This window comes from Podarcis melisellensis (genome assembly GCF_964234715.1).
Source record: "Podarcis melisellensis genome assembly, chromosome: 7".
Lineage (NCBI taxonomy): Eukaryota > Metazoa > Chordata > Lepidosauria > Squamata > Lacertidae > Podarcis > Podarcis melisellensis.
In genome coordinates, this window is record NC_138539.1 from 31,263,396 (window position 1) to 31,282,788 (window position 19,393).

Below are 19,393 nucleotides of genomic sequence, written 5' to 3' on the forward strand. Positions count from 1 at the left end.
AAATGCACCCCCCCAAAAATCGGTATATTGGGCAAAATTATGTACAAAAGAGGCGTATATTAGAATAGTGCGCAAGAAAGGCTATTGAGTTTTCATGTACACTTTAAAAATAAAAATTGAAAACTGATGCAGAAATGGAGCAAAGCGATATGAAGATTGGGGAAATAAGAAGCTCCAAAATATACACAGAGCGAGAGAGAGACACCCCAACCCCAAAATGGTCCGATTCCTCCACTCCTACCATTAATTAACAGGCCTTTTAAAACAAAACAAAACAAACAAACAAACAAAAAGCAGCAACAGGAAGAACCAGAGAGGCCAGGAATTGAACCCTGGGCTTTCAGCATACAAGTCTGTGCTTCACCCACTGAGCTATAGCCGCTCTCCTCTTGCAAACAAACTTCTTAACCAAATAACCAGGACTGTTTAACTCACACTTTGGATTAAGGAGCTGGATGTCTGCAGCAGATGACGAGGCTTCCATCTCTTACCTTTTTTAAAAAAGGAATTAATTATGGCTTCTTAACTATTTTCCCTGGGGAATTGCTATCTCTGGTACTATTTCCATGACATAGTCTTCAGCTTTTCAGACCTGCTCCTCCTCAGATCCAGTCTCTCAAACCCCTCAGATAAAAAGCTGAGGAGAGACATATTCAATGAAAGGTGATGCTGAAAAGAGGCAGTAAGTTTCTACACCCCACTGTCTGCAAACAGATTTGGCACCAGTTGTAGTCCAATTAACTGCAAGAGTTCACAGGTAGCATTACAGAGATGACCATAAGAGACAATTCTATTTACAGTCCTTTATATATGCTTTTAGAGCTCATTTTAGACATCAGCAAAAGCAAACTGAGCCAGGAAGCAGTTGGAAGGAAGAAAATGATACACGATAAAAGCCTCAAGTTCAGCATAAACTATGCCTTCCACACTCCACAAGCCACAGGTGCTTGGGATTATTAGGGTATTCACAATTTACTTAATAAGAGGTGAACTGCATAGATTTTACAAAAAGTTTTGTTCAGCAAGCGCATTCCCAGCTTATTGTGTATAATGACAGTGAGAAATGTATCACTTTGGACAAAGACACCGACAAACTCAAATGGTGCACATTTGAGAAGAGCCTTTCACATGCTGTCACCATTGATGATTTCTGAGATATTTAGGGTATCTACTGGGTTATTTTTTTCCTCCTTTTGTGGGAATTTGGGGCAGTACTAGGACTTTCTCCTTTGAAGTGAATGAGTGCTCTGAAAGGACATGGGGCAAAGTAGAAGCAACTGGATTTAAAAGCCACTCCATACATTCTGCAAGATGAGCTGAAGTGACCTGTATCCCTTCAGGCAACAGGTTTAAGAGAGATTCGATTTTTAAATCTTTCCCTCTTTGAAAAGGCTTCCTGGCTATCAAACTAGTGCTGATTTCTGTTTCTGTATCTTTTCATTGTTCTTTTTTGTAATTATGGGTTTAAAATCACATTTGAAGTATTTATAATGTATTTTATTCATTTGTTTATTATTTTCTATTTTTGTTTCTCACTACTTCCTTAACAGCACTAGAGGCATACATTTATGTTGAAAGTGTACACTATGAATTACTTATTAGCCAAGAAAATTATTATGTGGTGTGTAGCTGTTCTCAGCTAAGAATGGGACTTCATTCCTTGGTGAAGCATTCACCTGATGCCCATTTTCACTTGCGCTATAGAGCGTTTCCGTATCAGTGCAGCTACACTGCTATGCCGTTCAACCGCAGCGCAGCGCGAACTTTTCATTTTGCAAATGGAAGGGAATTCTGACTTCAGCACTGAATAGCTTACAAATCAAAATGTGTAGCCATAAAACAAAAAATAAATGGAGGCAAGGAGCCATCTTTCGCAGCCCACTGTTAAGTGTAGAAATATCTTATTCTGTCAATGTGATTTCATAGCAGGATGAAAAATGTCAAAAATGAGGATGACAAATCAGTCTAGTGAGGAAACATGACTCTCAGACGAGAGATGTCATTTGTCATGATTGCCATGTGACTGCACTTCCCTCTGTCTTCTCTTTTAGATGAATGTTATTTTTGCTGTTAATTTAAAAATTATCTCAAATCAACGATGGGCCAGGGAAGAAAAACACAAGCGCTATCACAACTGCTGCTGCTGAAAAGTTTTACAGAGTGTTCAAAGTCTTTTGGACGTGATTTGGGAAAGTTTCCACATCATGAAAGGGGTTGCCGTCATTGTGAATTGTGAACTCATTACATATTTCATGGCATCTGTTCTGAAGTGCGTCCCCCACCCCAAACTTAGGTAAGTGTGTGGCTTTTGTTCAGAACGGACACAGCTGAGCCCAGCTCTCAGAGCCACTGCATAATACGGGTGGTAATTAAGCCACAGCTTCAAGGTTGCATGGGCACAAGACAATTCAGCCTAATGAAGTATCGATTGGCTCCAGTCGAGGTAAAACAAGTTGACATTCATTTAGAGGTAGCAATGTGAATATACCACACTGCCACCAAAGAAAGAAGGTGGTGATCAGGGGGAGGGGGCAGGAGCAACAAGGCTGAATTTTAATCTTGCAAACACAATTAAGAATCTTATTTACAGCATGTTGCCATCATTTAAACCAACGCTAATTGCATACTTAGAACCCTGACGTAAGATTCTTAAATCAGCTGAAACTACAGATTGTTAAAAAGCACAAGAGATTCAATGTTTCAATTAGAAACCATGCTTAAAAAAAGCAAAACTACTTAGAATTGCATTTCCTAATTAGGAGTTTATTATGAGGTGACATCTTCAACCTCAGTGCAGTGTTAACTTTTTACAACCATGCCTTCACTATTACGGTGGAGTAAGAACTTCTATAACTTGCTGACTGTGTAAGAACTTTTCATCGCTCCTCCCCACAATTTCCAATACTTTGCACACACACACACACACACACACACACACGACAAAAATAACTGAAATGGATATGCTGGTGCTTAATAATATAAATGCATAATTTGGTATATAGCATTATGTTCATTTACGTGAATGAGCCTATCCTAGGGCCTGCTTGACTGACCTGGTGGTTATCATAATTATAACTTTGATTCTGAATGGTCTGCAGTCTCTCTCCAGCCTTGACAACGGGACACTCAGTAGAGTTTGGAAATGGGTGGGAGACAGAGAAACAGTCCTATCCCCACCTCACACACCCAGTGGCCTCGACCCAGGAGTCCCAAATCAGGGCAACCCACTCTGGGCTAAGCTGGGACTACTTGTCATGGATCTGTTCCCAAAGTAGTTCGGGGTGGGGCTTATGTTTAATTCAGTTTTTAAATGTATGTATGTAGTTATTTATTTAAATTAATCAACTATACAGTTGGGAGAGAGGCGGGGGAGGAAGTTGCTACTCTCCTATTCTGCAACGGCTCCTTTGCAAGCAACTTCCTTGAGACCTTTAAACTAAGGACCTTCCCCATGCATGATGTAGCATCACTCCAATTGGAATTCTGGGGAGGGTAGAAGATGGCTGGTGTCAGTTTTGAGACAATTTATATGACTAAAACTTCCTATTCTTAAAAGTTCTGACATTCTCTTCAAGTAGCTTTTGTGTAAAAAAATATTAATTTCATATGATTCTCATCTTCCAAAGGTGTTAATACATTTTTTACAGCTCGCATCATTCATATTTTCCTTAGGAAAAGTCTCCCAAACAATCCATAGAAGTGCTAATGTGTCTAATTGCATCCCCGCTCCCTCCAGCAGACAGACGTACTTTTAGAAAGGTAACTCATTAGAACAGTCTTATTGCCAGATGTTAAGATTCACATAAATCACCCAACTTCTGTATCAAGTGAAGACAGTATATGCACTGAGGTAAGTCTTAAAGTATTTTAATAATTAAGATATAGCTACACAAAATGTAGGGAAGTGGTGTCTGGAAAACTGAATGTTCCCTCTTGGGTTTTAAACAGTGCCCCATATTTCCCAGTTTAAAATATTTTGTGAATGCTAAGAGTCCAGCAGTCCATCATTATTAGGCAATGCTTTCATCTAAATATATTAATTCCAGAGCCATGAAGGTATAGTTTAAAATAAAAGGAAATCTACGTAAATCATCATTACCCAAACTGCCAACAATCTACCTCTCCATCGCTGTTTAGTGCTCATATGTACTAGATTTAGAACACTAGCTGTTTTTGTTGGAAACCTCAAATGCTCTTACAATAACCAAGACTCTACTCCAACTTTGCACTAAAGTGTCAGAGGTGGAGATGTCAATTTCAATCAAAACAGAAACAAGTAGAGAAATTGAACTCTTTCTGCATTGCCAGGACTGGCTTAACTTCATGCAAATGCAAGAGACAATTGTTGACGCTGAATTTCAAAGCAATACAGTAAACACCTTATCCAGACCAGAATACCTTATGCTATACTAGCCTGGGCTACCTCTGAGCCATAAAACAAGGCAGTAAAAAATGGTCTTTAGCAGTACTATCCAAGTGGCTTGATGGGGTTAGGAGAGAGAATCCATTTTAAGCTCTAGAATTTGAAATCCCTAACAGTGTTTTTTTCAGCAGTGCTCAGAAACACCCATATTTCAAGCACCCAAGAGAGGATGTAGGGTCCATGAATAATGACGTTCTGCATTATTTTCTTAACTGGGAAGGTATTTTCTTCCCTCTTCAAAGGTAGTATGAAGCTGCCTAACTCATATGATGCATAAACCTGTGGCAGCATTGCCAATATCCTCTCCACGACAGATACGTTGGACTGGATGACTGTGGGAGACTTGAACACCATTTGTGCATCCACACTTCTAACCAGAGGATGGTTAATCGCAGGCTGTGATACAACTTCTCTTTTTTTACACCCAGCCTGTCATACAAATGAAATAAAGGTCTGGTGATGCACAGTGTGCTGAAATAAACGTTCATTTCAACACACCGTGCATCATCAGCTATTTATATCAGCACTTTGCATGTCATCAGCATTTTGACAGAGAGCCTTTCACCATTCTGTCATAGTGTAGTATGCAGAATACTATGGAGCTAGTTAAGTTCAGAATGACAGGGCATTCATTTTCACTTTTGCAGGGCTTATGTGGTCAGAACACACCATTGTTACTTCAACATATGTCATTCCCTCTTTCTATTCTGTTACACTATCCCGCAAAATTATTTTTATTTTGTAAGGTTTTTCTCTAACCTATCTTTGGGTCCTTCAGTACACTAGTCTTAGCCCCCACTGGCTGATCCCAATTTTTACAATCACACTGGGATTTACAATGATAAGTCATGCAATACTCATCAGGACTAAGGATCAGCTAACACATGGTGTTCACCATGTGTGAATGAAACAGTTCAGATAGAGTTCATGTCCTCACAAACAACATGATGTATTGTGGAATGCTCAGCGGTCAGTAATGTACATGTAATTGTGAATAAGTCCAGAGGCCTGCAAAAGACCCAGAAGGTCATAGTTAAGATCTTCATCAGAGGTCCTTCTTTGAAGTTGGGTTAGGTGGGAACAGTGCTTTTTTCTGGGAGGACACAGAGGTAAGCATACCCCTAAACATTTTGTGAATCTAAGTTTGGCCTCATCGAGGGGCAGTATTTCAATATGAGTAGGAAAATGAGAGTACCCCTAAACATTTTTTAAAGAAAAAAAGCACTGGGTGGGAAGCCTTCTTTCTGTTCTATCTTTTTTTATTTTAGTCTTGCGTTGATTGCATTATATTTCTGTATTCTATGAACTTCTGAAAGCTGCTTGGGGGACTTTTGGTCAATGGATGGTCTGTAGATGGCAAGCAAGCGACAGCACTGATGAGGAAGAAGATCGGGGAAGCAGCTGGTGACCATGGTGGTGAGAAAAGCCAGTCTGGCGTGCCTGTTGGTGCATTTCTTCAGAGCTTACCATGACTGTTGTCAGCTGTTGCTGTTTTCCAGCTGAAATGATATTTCCAGCTGAAATGAAGTCGATATTTTAGAATGTAGAATGCTATTTTATTTATTGATTGGTTTTACCTTGTGGGCTTATAGCCGAATAAAGTATTATCTATCTATCATCTATCTATCTATCTATCTATCTATCTATCTATCTATCTATCTATCTATCTATCATCTATCATCTATCATCTATCTATCTATCTATCTATCTATCTATCTATCTATCTATCTATCTATCTATCTATCTGAAATGACAGCCATGCATCTACCAAATTCTAGCTCAGTATTGCTCATCTTTCCATGCATGTATTAGGAAGATGCTCCTCCCTTGCTTCTAGAAAAGCTCCACCCACCATTTGCCAGTTTCTGCTAATGCACCTGGCTCAAATGCATATTTCATTCAGTTTTCCTGGAACATAATGTCTGGCACATGTTTCCTGGGTTCTTTTCTCAACTGCTTGTGTATAATTAAACACTAAGCTCTTAGGGACATCCATTTATTTGAAAAGGTCCCTTGAGGGGTACATTGTTTCTGGTAGCGACCAACTGAAGAAACATTCTGGAACATTTTCCTCATCCAGTCCAAGATTCTAGTGTCTTCAATAACCACTTAGTAATTAACACTAGAGCTATTTTTAAGCATTAAACCAAAGTGTGAATATTTGTAATATTTTTGGATGAAGGATCAAATGTATTTTCAAAAGATTTATGATCTGGGTACTTATTGTCATTTTAATGTGTACTGTACCTGAAGAGTTTATCTCAGGACACAAATGGATAAATCATTATTTCCCATCGAAACCTGTCACTGTGTATAAAAGAGCATTTATTTTAAAACAAGTTTTTAAATATTTGTGTCTCAAGGACGTATTTTTCACAGACTGAAAATTCATGCTGATGTGTAGAGAATGTGCCAGCAGAACTGTATGGCTTCTACGTGCTTATCAAGGATGGATAGAAGGCAAACCTGGAGCAATTAATAAATGCACTTTCAGCAAATTAAATATCTGTACAGCTGCACCCTCTGTTAACATTTAGCATGTTTTGCCGCCTGAGCACAACGAACACATTTAACCAGTACAGACCATCACTTCAAGCTGTGTGAAGTGCATTTACATGCACTTTCTACCCCCTCCTTTCTTGGGCTTATTTTTCTAACGCATCCTTATAAGTGCTTCCTTTTCCCCTTAATGTGTGTTTGTGTCTCCCTTCTTGTGACATTCCTTCTAACTATAAGTTTTTCTTAATTGGCAGGTTTGCATTTGAGTTTCCTAGGTTGCATGACCCCTTGTTTCTCATTCTGCAGTGTCAGGAAACAGAAATGTCATTGTTGATTAGGGGCCTGAACCCTCTGGTCCTCCTTTTCATACAGTAGGCAGGCTTGTTCTGTACATACTTTAGCTGCAGGGTCAGCCTTAGGGGAACTCTAAACAAGTGTCCACTTGGGACACCAAATGGAAGGGGCACGGATAGGGGCAAGTATTCTTTGAGCTCATTTGTCTCCCACCAAAAGTCACTTCTGTCCCTTTAAATGTAAAATGTCTGCCGGTGTTGCCCATACAGATGCAGTTTTGTGCCTCTGGCTTACTACACATGGCACATCACTAACGTTAATAGCATCACTGCCAAACATCGTGACACAGAGAGGTTCTTCGCCTAACACCTTTCCTCTGTACTGAAGTGTTAAAGCTTCATTTTTTATTCAAAATAAAAAAAGCCCTCCACAAACCCCCCTCTGTTAGGCAACTCTGACCCTGTTTGGTTTGCTGTTATCTCCTCTCGCTTCAGGCGCATCGGAACTATAAAGATGGCCCTGAAAACCTGAGGTAGACCACTTAGATGCTGGATGTGTAGAGAGACAGCGGCCAACTGCACAGAGATAATGTTCCATGTTGTGTGGAAATCTCAGCTGCCTTCACATTTATGGCACACATAGCACACACACCCACACCCAAAAAGAGAATAAAGGGGACAAAAATATACCTAGAGGATATGGCAATTAAAGAAGCAATACTAACCTCACTTGCCTGGAAGTAAACCCCAGTGAATTCAGCAAGAATTCCTTCTGAGGGGACATGGTTAGGATTGTGCTGTAAGACTACAATGCTAAACATTTACCTGGGAGTAAACCCCACTGAATTCAGGACGAATTACCTTTGAGTAGGCAGTAGAGTGGCCATGTGTCCTCCTTTACAGAAGGCAGTCTCTATTTGTAATTGAACTCTATTTTAAGGGGTTTCCAATTGAAATATGAGGCACCTGGAAAGCAGACTGAGCAGGCACAGAGGCCACACCTTGTCATTGCCTCCCATGCCATGGTTGATACACAGTGTGTTTTTATTTAAATTATAGTAACCCTATCAAAGTTCAGGTTCATATATTAATTAGCATATGCAAATTGTATGCAGATTAGTGTCCTGGTTTGGGTTATGCTTTTATTGGGGCGTGGGAGGACATATGAGTAGCCACTCTAGTCGACATAGGATTGTGTCTTAGGTAAGAAGAGCATGCTGAAATGCATGAAGACGACACTTTTCTTAAGGATGGTGATAGAGGAGGATTATTAAAGTATCAGGATAGCAAAATGAGGAACAGGAAGGCAGGACTGGTTGATGAAGAATAACTTAACTATAGCAAGTCGGGGGGAATGTCCAGTAGCACCTTAGAGACCAACTAAGTTTGTTCTGGGTTTTGTGTGCATGCACACTTATTCAGAGCTGCATGAAATGGAAGTCACAATTTTTTATTTATTTTTATTAATTTTGACTGTGTCAGACCAACACAGCTACCTACCTGAATCTAGAATCATGGAAGGCACCTCATTGAGCCACATGAAATGGAAGTCCATCAACCTCAGGTATCGGAAGAGGTGTGCATGCACACGAAAGCTTATACCCAGAACAAACTTAGTTGGTCTCTAAGGTGCTACTGGACAATTTTTTAAAAATATATATATTTCAAATGCATCAGACCAACACTCATTTACCTTAACTATAGCAAATGAGCTTGTACGAAGCTGAAAGAAGAAGAACGAGTTTATTTAGCCATGTCTGCTATTTTAAAGGACAAAGAAACAGAAGATTTTTTTTAAATGCAGACACCGTTAATGATATTACAAATAGGCATTGCTGTTCAGAATCAAGTTACAAAATGTCCCTCAAGGGAAAACACAGCAAATGAAAAACATTTGTGCTCTTTGAAAAGATAACAAGCAAGAGAGGGTCATATTTGTACCTCACATACTAATCAAGCCTCTCAGAAAGCAGGGAAGAGAGATACGGGAAGAGGTGCTCTCCAAGCGTTCATCATCATTTGGAATGAAACAGGATGGGGGAGCTTCTGCTTCACTGCTTGTTATCTGATGGTGGACCATTTCCCTTCCTCAAGATTCAATGTCTAATCTCAGCCTGTGGTTCACTGGTGTTGTGTCTGTGGTGTGCCAGTTAAAAAATGGAGTGCTACGAGAAAAAGCATGCCCCCCACCAGTTTCCTAAGGCCAATGAAAATGGTCTGTCTAGAATTGTGCTACTTCCTCACAAAATGAAACCCCTCAATATTAGGTTGTGTACAGCCCCCCACCCCTGTCAGCACAGGGTCCCTGAACTGTGCTATCCTGGGGAACATCTCCCCAAATCCAGAACATCTCCCCAGATCCAGACCTGGGATAAGGCTAATATTAATTAGGGTTTTTAAACCCTAATTGTACATATAGTTATGAGGGATGTGGGAGAAGGAGAAGCTGCATCTCACGCCCCTTTCTTAGCCACACTGCAAGCAGAAGGTTTCAACCTTGCTCGGCACTGCTTGACAAAGTGCCTTCCTTGTGTGGAAGGTGCTTGTGAAGGAGCCACCAGCAACCTTTCATTCATTCAGCGCACCACCTCACCAGTGGTCTTTAGTCTCTCAACCTTATCAGGTGCACTACACTTAAAGCCCTGGAGTGACATCTTGCAGTAACTACTCCCATTGGAATTCTTTCATATTGGGAAGTGTGAGTAGTTAGGGAGGCTCCTGAGAACTGCACAATGATCAGGTAAACTCAAAAGCCTGCATTCATGAAGTTTAAAGAAATCATGAGAATGAGGCAGAAAAATGGAGACATCTTTCTCAGGAGCAGATTTCAACATCACAGCCTTAGTCTCAGTGGAAGTTATTGTAACCTTGTTCCCAATGATCCATCAATGTTATCAGCCCTCTGTTGTACAACATGTAGCACTGAAAACTTCCTGTCAAATTGTCATTAAAGATGCAAATACACTTTATGCAAGAGAAAAGCTATTAACCCTGGCATTCTGGCTGAATACAACATGGACTTTTGATTAGAACTTAATTTCTAACTAGGCACTAATTCCTCCTTTGACCACTTACAAGTTTCTGGCAGAAAAGGGTTTATTTAGAAGCAATTGTAGTGGTTTCATTTCACTCTAGTTAAAGCTCTCTTGAGTTGAAAAATGGTTTACAATCAATAGGACCATTTTGATGATGGGTAAAATGTAAATAGGCAAAGCTGAAATAATGGGGGCTATATATAGGCCGCACATGGCCAACCTACAGTTACTTACAGATGTCTCTTTTTTGTATTCATTGGCTTTCTATTTCACTATAAGAAAAAGCTACGATGCCTGCTACTTCATCAAATACCTCTCTCCAAATTACACAGTAGCCAGCAATCTGCCACTCTTAATGATATGCAAATATGTCTTTTTGACATATCCAGTGTCATACTGGGTGCTCCAATGATAGGTAAAACTCTCTTCCCCTTTGTTCTTACTACTCTTGTGCGGGGTGAGGTCCAGAAAGGGAAATATCCCTCACAATAAGCCTATTTCTAAATGGGGACTTGAAAGCAGTGATCAAGTTCCTGATAATTCCTTTATGGATAGGATAAGATGAAACCTTAGTGACTATTGTTCCTCTGTAGTAGAGACGGAGCAGAACTTTCATTTAGTTTGCATTTAACAATGACTTTACCAAATTTGCATGTTCCAAAACAATATGTGAATTACAATGCAGCCATTCTTGAAATTTTAACTTCTCTGAATTTTGCAATACAGTTCTCCAGCCAAGTATACTTGGTTAAGTGTGCATAACAATACATATCTTTCATAAAAATAGCATACAAAATGCATCATATTAGAGAAGGTATCTTCAATTATTGCAGACCCACTTTTAACCCAAACATGCATTTGAGGACCCATTTTTTAAAAATATTTTACCATATATTTACATGTTGGTAGTGCTCTACTTGTGACCCACCTTGGATCAGGTAGTGTCCCACTAGTTGGTCCCAATGCACTAGTGGAAGACCAATGTATTAGGACAAATTGCTTTTCAAAGTTGCGTATATTAGAGAGAAATTCCCACTGAAATGCTTATGAATTTTCATGATTTTTTTTTAAAAAATCACAAACTAATGTGGAGATATAATGAAGTGAACAGGAGAAACAGAGAGAAGGTGAAAGTGAAAGGCTTTGCCCATCCCCACCCTGGAGACAGGCAAATGCAGAGATCTTACGTGGGAAAGGAATAATCATTGCCAAGGAAGGCATTCCAGAATTAAGGGGTCTGCTGCCATTCTCTGGAGCTTCCTGGCCCTACTCCTTTTTCTCTTTCCTGTTCAGGTATGAAAACCATGACAAGAGTGAGGAGATGAAACAGCATTCTCTGCTTCCTTTTTTCTTTCCTTCTTTTTATCTTGGTCTAGTTGGACATTAGCACACGCTGGCCCCAGACAGTGTGAAAATGAATGGACAGAAAAGTGGAACCCATAAATATTTGTAGTGGTGGTCCATGGGAGGTCCCTAGGCAAAGGGCCCCCCAACACCTGGAGCTAGAGCAGCTTGCACCTTATACCACAGTTGATACCTGTTCCCTTGGCGATTCTCTGATGGGTGAGCCCAGCATTGACATTTCTGCAGCTGCTATTTCTGGGAGAATTTTTACAATACACCTGACTAGTTTGTCAATCTACGTTCCCCCCACCACCACCCTTTCCTTACCCCAACCTATATCTTCTTATGGTTGACAGTCTCTTTGCAAAGTTTCCAAACCAAACACGAAGGCTCTAAAGTATATTTTATGTGAAAATAACAACTCACAAAAGGTTCCTACTGGAAATCTCTCTGATGAAATTTCACAGCGGCATACAGAGGATGTGAGTGGTTTGAAGCTCAGGAAAGTAATGGTGTTGGGAAGGAGAGAGAAAATCGGGTGATGCAAGTCGCTGGATTGGAAAAACTGAAGCTGAAAAGTAACTTTTTTCTGGCAGAAAGAAGTTGCTCTTGAAAGTTAGGAATAAACAATAGGGAGTGATGTCCTCTATCTATGCCCTCTGCTGTAATACAATCCTGAAACATTCAAAAGTAAACATTGTCAATACAAGATGCTGAACTTAGAGGAGTGTTAGTTTCACCTAATAAAGCTATTTTGATATTTAATTATTCATTGTAACACTCTGGAGGAAAATTGGCATTTGAGATGTTTTCTTTCAAGAAAATCAAATTTTGGGTTTTGCATTATCACAGTTTCTGTTGCAACAGAGATTATAAACCAAGGCTGAAACCTTGATGTTTGTAGCTGAATTTGTGCCCCATATAATACTTTCCATGGAAATCTAGAGAATGTTGACCAATGTTTATCATCCTCAATCTGCCCACCCCCCATCCGCTGTTCCTTGCCTGCAGAACATTACACATCCCCACACTGTCAGTTCTAACATTTTTTCATGCCTTTCATCTAGGCAAGTTGAAGTCGTGGCCTTCCAGGGCCTGAGTATTAACCTCTTGATTGCCACAAGTGCCCTACGATGCCACCAATTGTATCTATCTGTCAACAGCCCTTAAATATGGCATATAGCCAAGAATAGCAGTAGCAGGAGATATATTTCTGAGCATTCTAGAGACTTGTTAAGTGACCTGACCACCTGTGGCGAGTGAGAATTGTACATGGGTGTCAGGGAACTGCCATCGGAGCCAGAGGGAGAGGGAGGGCTCCAGAGGGGTTCCGGAGAGCGTCCCGGGAGGGAGAGAAGCAGCCCATCTTCTGGGGAAGGAATTCAGTGTAGCACCAGTCGAGAAGGGGGGCAGATGGGGGAATCGGCGAGGTGGCTCCATGACTCCTCGCCGGAGACCAGCGGGGAGAGCACAGGTCCTCCGCTGCCCACACCCTCCCTGCGCAGAAGGCTTCCGCACAGGGAGAGTAGGCGGCGACTAGGCGTCAAAGAGCTTCTTTGCTGGAAGAAGTTCAAGAAGCGCCCACTGACGGATTCTGCCAGCGATTGAGACAGCCACGGGTGAGTGGTTGTCCAGACAGAAAAGGTTCACCCAGGTAACCCAGCCAGATGTGGCATCGATTTACACATGAGCAACCCCTAGAACCATTACAATGTGTGACCAGGCAGGGAAGCTCTTCCTAACTGGATTAAATTGGAACTCCATTTCCTGGAAAGATTTGAGTGTCATTTGCAATGGTGTGCCATACTTTAAACTGAGGAAGTCCACTTCATGGATCCCTTATATTAGAAAATCAGCAGTACTACTAGAAAGAGTTGGTCTCTTTAAGCATCTAGGCTACTAATGCACTAGAAATGGCAAACACATGTATGTACAGAAAAGTGGGCTACTAAAAATATTTATGGAACAGTAACTTTCAAAGTTGACATATACAACATCAAACTAGGACAACGGAGAGCTCTCTGAATTATGAGTGTTATATTTTAAAGGGAAGATGGTATGACATGTTTTCATTGCTCCACAAATATATATATAAATGGTACTTGGTGAAATGAAATGTACCTTTTAAATGGTACTTGGATCTCAAGGTGTCCTTTGTGAGCACTTTTCATTCCCATTGCTTGGGAATGGAGATGCCCATATCTTATTTTAATTTTTGCTTGTTTGGTTTTGCAATACAGACCTGCTATAGACTCATGATCTTCTCATCCTGCTGCACCCATCATGGCATACCACATGCCATTTGAGGGGGATTAGTGATGCTTGGAAATTACATGGTGGGGGAGAGGGCACAGGCTGACTTTTTGGAGAGCACAGGCTTGTCAATGCTTACAAACAGAAAATAATTCTTGCAGAAAGGGGTTTTCAGTTTATATTTCTTGGTAAATATTTTCTAACAAACAACAGCATCAGGGCAGAGTGCAACAGCAGATTAACTACTGGCCAGTCACACTGCTCAGGATGGAAGGTGGGAAGCAGTTTTTAATTTTTTTTTTTGCAATGTCAGCTCCACACTAGTGTTGTTGAAGGGTCTGAGGATATGGCCATTTGGGGGATACAACACTTATTGTACCCCAATGCCCCCATGTCAGGGCTTTCCACTGGCTACTGCCAGCAGAGTAGCAGGCAGTGCTGACGCATCTCCAAGACTGAGACTTCTGCTGTGGCGGAGCTCCCCACTAGTGCTGCTCCTTTCCACCAGCTGAGAGTGATAGAGAGTGATGATATCCTAAGCCCCCAAGCATCATTAGCAGGTTAGGGATGCGCTCTAAAGGGACAGTGTAAATAAAGCCACATTGTATTTGTGGTAAGTAACCTGCAGTCCCACGAAAGTGGTAATAGCAATGCCCAGAGTCCAGCACACAGATAGGGTCACTAAGAGAAGCTTAGAGAATTCAATTGCCTTAAACACAATTAACTGTGATGTATCATGGCCAGTGTATTATCATAGTTTATGCCAACATTAAGTATTAAATCTGAACACAAAAGAAGAAGAGACTTCTAAAAGGAATTCAGTGCCTACCGTATGTATGCTGAATACTGGAGGTGAGAGAAAAGTGATTCATATCTTAGCAAGAAGTAATAGGTTTAAAATTCTGGAGAAGTGAGACTGGTTAAATGTTCCTCTGCTTGGAAAGAGTTCAAAGGACTTCTGCTCCTAATTTTCTGAAATGATTAGACTCCTTTGGCACCAAGAAGTAAGCATTCCAATTATCAGTATTTGGCTCAAACTGTACAAGTTATACAACGTCTTTGAGTCATAATGAGGCCTTTGGGGGCCTCATTACCTGTGCTAGCTACCTCAAAACTCACAGGCCTCAATTGCATGTAATGCAAAGCCATGGTTTAGCATTGGCCAGCAGTTTAACCATGGTTTGCTATTCACAAACATACTATGGTCACAAGCCGTAGTTCATTGTAAGTTTATAAACCTTAGCTTACATTAGCCGTGGCTAAGCATCATGTGTGAACCTGTATGACAGCTGCATCCATGTGAGTGTTGACCACCTACAGCACTGGGACAGAGCAAAGCTGGCATGGACTGAAGCTGGCTTACTGTGCCTTTGTCACCTTTACATTTCCATTCAGTGGCAAGTAAAGTTGACTCCTCTATCTGACAGGTAGCGTCAGATACAGATGTAGATGCCATGTCATGGTAAGATTATTAACACCCACCTGTGCTTGTCCATGTAAACTACCCTTAGAAGCATTTCTAAGTGGAAATAGAAGGGGGGGGAGTATGTAGAAAGGCTAATTAAAAATGCCTGAATAAAAGCAATAACCAGCAACCAACAGCTATTAAGTAACTGTCATTCAACTGAATGAGGAGCAATGCTTTGGTCAAGCTGCTTAGGCATCCATCTTGGAAAGAATACGAGACTTGGATCTCATATAATTTGTGTTACAGATCATTCATGTTTTAAAGAATTGGAACTAAACTTTATTGATTTCCATCCCACCCTGCTATTTGCTAGTCAGATTCATAGCTGTCTCACCACCGTCTCTCAGACACGTAAAACATCCTCTCTAATCTTAACTGATGGACCCAATTACAAAGGTAAGATAACTCTATTATTAAGAAGAACTCTAATATAATAAATCAAGCTATAAATAACCTTAAAGGACTCTTCTACACAGAGCTGTACTTAACATATGCTTTATTAAGTAGAGTTTATAAATTATACAACCTTTCTCTCCAATTCACGGCATTTCTATTCCATGGTAAGAGCCCTATTTCAAACAATACTATAATGTCAAACCAATCAAAAAACCTCTTGAAATGGAAGGCATTATATATTTCATAGATATTGCATTCAAATTCCCCTTACCACTTTAAATTTTAATTGCCTTGAGAATGTTCAATAACTCACATACTCCACGCTATATTTTTTATTTCTAGATTTCCTACCCATGAAATAGTTTCAATAGCGGCTAAATATTATTTATCTTTCCAAAGACACATTTTCCTCTTTAAAATATGCCAATTAAGCTTTCGGAAATCACACACACACACACACACACACACACACACACACACACACACACACACACACAGAGTCCCCCTTGTTCTTAAATTTTGAAGGCAGCACTGACTGAAAATTTGATAGTAACAACTGGCTGAACCTCCCTGCGAATTATCCTTGTAAAAATCCAGAAATCATCATGTTCAATTTTAATATTGGGGGGGTATTGTTAGATGGATAGGTTTGAACATTCTGTTTCTCTCAAAACATGAGTTACATATATCTGATCCTGTTTGATGTATGTAAAAAGTGCAATGTGGTCTCAACAGGTTATGTTGCTTAATATATAAGTTACTAGATATGTACTGAAAGCATTAGTCATTGCTACCTATTCTTCCTTGTAAGTCCTAAATATATAATAGGCTAACAGTGCAAACCTATTCATGTGCACTCAGAAGTAGGAACCGCTGAGTTCAACAGGACTTAGTGTCTCCTGAGTTGCAGCTGTAAATTAGCTCCCATTTATACTCCCTTTAGCTGCTAGGATGTCACAGAATGTTCATGGACATTCTAACTCTGAGGGAATGGGGTTAGTTTCTTAAAAAAAATTACTTGGGTTACAAAAGTACATACATCGTCTTTATTTTGAGATCATAAGGTCCTTTCTACACATCATTTGCTGTGAGACTTTAATGTTGTATACAGTATCAGGTTGGGGGAGAAGAGAGGTGGGGAGAGGTGGCAGGGGGATGGCACCCGCAATATACAAAATGCTGCTCCAGAATCCCACAGACCCCTTCATCTCAATCGAAAAGCAATGGGAGCATGACAGAGGCTACAATATAAACCCTACCCAATAGTCTAAACTGTGGTTTAAACCTCCCTTTAAATCCATCTCAGCCAAAAGATGAGAATGGGGTTAGTTATAATAAACTTCAACAAATAGTGGATTAGATATGAAAAGTCTCATTTTGCTGGGGAGGGAATTTCATGTGAGATCAAGGGTCAGCATGTTGATTGAGGGCAATGCACTCATTTAAATATGGAGTCAGCTACTAGCGTCTAGTTCCTTGTACTTTATGAAAGTTAAATGGGCAGAAATTCCACAAAATGTTCCCCTTTCAAGAGCCAGAATTCTTACATAGGGCTACAGTCCCACAAAATATAGGCTGCTGAGAGCCACCAGAACTCTGGGAAAGGGGCATTTCAGGAGGGCTGGCACCAATGTTGACTGGACTGAAATCCTCTTCCCAGGGGTAGTGGCCTGCTGAATTCACACACTCAGTTTTTGATATTGCTTCAGTACTCTGTGAGACCAGTGGCACAAAGGTCAGCTGCATAAAGGAGCTTAGCTAGACATAATGAATGTGACACTTGCTTAAAATACAGTGAACGGAATACATAAAAACCCACTTAGAGTCACCACATATCAATTTCTGAGCCCCTTTGTTCTCATGCTGCATACGGAATTGTAATGAAAAATACTTCAGTGGGGTTTTTATTTTATATAAAAAAATCTACATATCGATTCAACATAAACATAATTTTGAAAAGTACAATTTTCTGGCTGGAATTTGGTGATTGTCTGAGATTTTTTAAAAAATTTAAATAAGTAAGCCAATTTTGTTTTGTTTTTTAGAAAAAAAATTAAGGAATAGTATTTTTCTTCAGAATTGGAATTTAAAATTAAGAAGCGGAGTGTGCTTACCTTGCAGTCATGGAGATTTCTTTTGTGATTCACAAGAACCAGGATCTCAAGAAGCCAATTAGGCTATTCTGTATATCTTTCAAACAGGAAGGCAAAGTGCTGGTAAAGTGGAAATGCCATGGTACCAATTCTAAAATTACCACAGCACTGCTGTGATTGATCTAATTCAAAGTACCGTTGAAAATAAACCTCTCAGACATTCTAGTGGCTCAAAATTATACTGTTCAGTATTGGCTTGTCTTTCTGATTACAACCTGCTAAAGGCAAGGGGTGGGCGTAGGGGAAGTAAAGAATTCTTAGTAGCAAGAATTCTCCTGCTGGTAGATATTGTGAGGAGAAGAGATTTTTCTTCTTTTTCCTGGTATGACCACTAATAATATAAAAAGCTCACTCGGTCACCTTGGGTCATTCATTCTTTATGTTGGGAGATTTTATTTTTTTCTGGTGACGGTCCAGATTACCTTAGTCAACATCTGCCGGTGTCCACATTCCAGAAACAGGCAGTAACAGAATCAAAAGTGGGCCGAGTTATGGGTATGACTCTTTCCTTTATTTAGTATGCTAGACTGCACACACAGATATATTCTACACAGTATTTTTCCACTAGATGTGAAAGGGCAGTGCAGTAATCGGTAGTAGATTTGCCATGGCAGAATCCTATTTGTTTGGGTCCAAGGATCTTATTGGAAGTCCTCCAGCCCTTTAGTTTTTTTCCCCAAGTGACGGGCATACATCTTGCCAAGGGCTGATAGAAGGCTTATCGGAAAGTAATTTTCAGGCAGCTTCAGGTCACCATTTTTGAATATGGGGGTAATTATGGAGTTTAGCCAGACATCTGGTAGTATTCCAAATTTGTCAATTAATGTAAATACATTGGCTAGAGGAAGGGCCCACTAGTCTGGATTGTGCTTGAAGAGTTCCCCAGGTATCCTGTCTGGTCCTGGGGATTTATTTGGTTTTAGATTCTTGATTATGAAGAGTATTTCGTCCGGTTCCACTGGGGTCCTGTCAGGAAGATGTACACAGCTGGGCCTGTTTTGTGTGGCTATTAGATTTGTTGGCTCTGTAAATATTGCAGAGTAATGGTTGAACCAGCTGAAAGTGGGGGTGGTAGTCATTGTTTGGTTGCTACTGTCTTGAAGGGCACCAGAAACTATCCTCCAAAATTCCTTGCTGTCCTTCGCTTGGATTGTCCTAAGTAGGTATTGCACACAGACATGGTTTGGGGCCTATGGAGTAGAGGTAGGAGATGGAAGAGAGGGCTAAGTATTAATTCAACCTGCAACATTCCTCATACAGTGGTACCTCGGGTTACAGATGCTTCAGGTTACAGACTCCACTAACCCAGAAAAAGTACCTCGGGTTAAGAACTTTGCTTCAGGATGAGAACAGAAATTGCATGGCAGCGCGGTGGCAGTGAGAGGCCCCATTAGCTAAAGTGGTACCTCAGGTTAAGAACAGTTTCAGGTTAAGAACGGACCTCCGGAACGAATTAAGTTCTTAACCCGAGGTACCACTGTATATGTAATCCAAGACCAGGCCTACAGGCCTGTGGACCTTGTATGAAT